The sequence below is a fragment of the Arachis ipaensis genome, chromosome B09, assembly GCF_000816755.2.
Source record: "Arachis ipaensis cultivar K30076 chromosome B09, Araip1.1, whole genome shotgun sequence".
Taxonomy (NCBI): Eukaryota; Viridiplantae; Streptophyta; class Magnoliopsida; order Fabales; family Fabaceae; genus Arachis; species Arachis ipaensis.
This window is the reverse complement of record NC_029793.2, coordinates 132,200,316-132,201,693: the sequence shown is the minus strand read 5'-3', so window position 1 is coordinate 132,201,693 and position 1,378 is coordinate 132,200,316.

The window sequence follows — 1,378 nt, the reverse complement described above, 5'->3', positions numbered from 1 at the left end:
TTTGAAGATTCAAATTCATAATTACTGTACCATAGAACAAAGTAAAAAATTTTAAAATTATTATTCAAAAAAGACGATAGTTTATTTCATAGTTTTTCATTTTTGAGAATTCAAATTTAATGACATAAAATTATAAACAAAATGCTAACAGTTGAAGCATTACGCTTTTCTTTGATCAGTTGTTTTATTTCAAAAGCAATCTGCACCAAAAGACAAATTGATGATTATCTAATTCTTATTAAATAATTTTGGGAATTGGGAGTAAATAAACTATTATGAAATTATTCCTTTGGGGAGGGAATGAGGAATTTTTAATTTGGAGAATTATTGGTTAAAAAGTTGGAAATAAAAAATGTGAATTTTTAAAACAAATAAATAATTTTATTATTTAAAGATGAATAGGTTCGTTCAATTGGATATTAAAAAAAATTATATTTAAAAAAAAATATTACCTAATTTGTAGAATTACAGTTTGAATTAGGGGTGTACATGGCCCGGCCCATCTCGAAGATCCAGCCTGGTCGTGAACACTTTAGGAGTTAATTTAGTGTGATTTTATTGGGTCTATGGCCGGATAAATGTCTCAAAAATAGACCCGGTCATTATTTCGGGTCGGGTCCGGGCCATAGCTCAGGTCACCCGAATTCGGCCCGGTGGCCCGGTTATCATACATAATTAATATTTTGTGTTATTAGTGATGGATGATGGCTATTCTTATGGGAATTTAAATATTGTAAACCTTAATATTTTGTGTTATTAGTCATTATAAGATTATAAGTTAATGTTTTATATTTAAAATGTATAAGACTTTAGACTAATACATAATATTGTGTTATTTGTATTGATTTAAATATTTGGTGTTATTAGACAATATTAGTATTGATTATGGTTATGCTTTAATTTTAGAGAAGGTTTGGTTCTTGTTATATTTTTTTAAGTGAATTTTACTATGTGAATTATAAAATAATGGTTGGAGATTAGGTGATTTTCACATGCTAAAGACCCGGTTTTCATCCGGTTTTTACCCGATTTTCATCCGGCCCGAAGGTATGTAGGTTTTATCGGGTTTAGGATCGGGTTAGGGTCTAAAAATTAGATCCGGTCTATATTTCGGGACGGATCTGGGTTAAGCCAAACCCGGTGTGGCTCGACCCATGTACACCCCTAGCTTGAACCATAAAAATTAGATATCAAAGAGATAGATAAACCATAAACAAAAACGACGAAGAGATTGATAATAAAAAAGATTGATAAATGATTACAATTATAAAATTAAGTAATTGAAAAATAAATTAACGAGAGATTATTCACCAATTATTAATCTTAATATTGGAAAATATAATTAGGATATCTAAATCAAAATAGAAGATAAAATTTT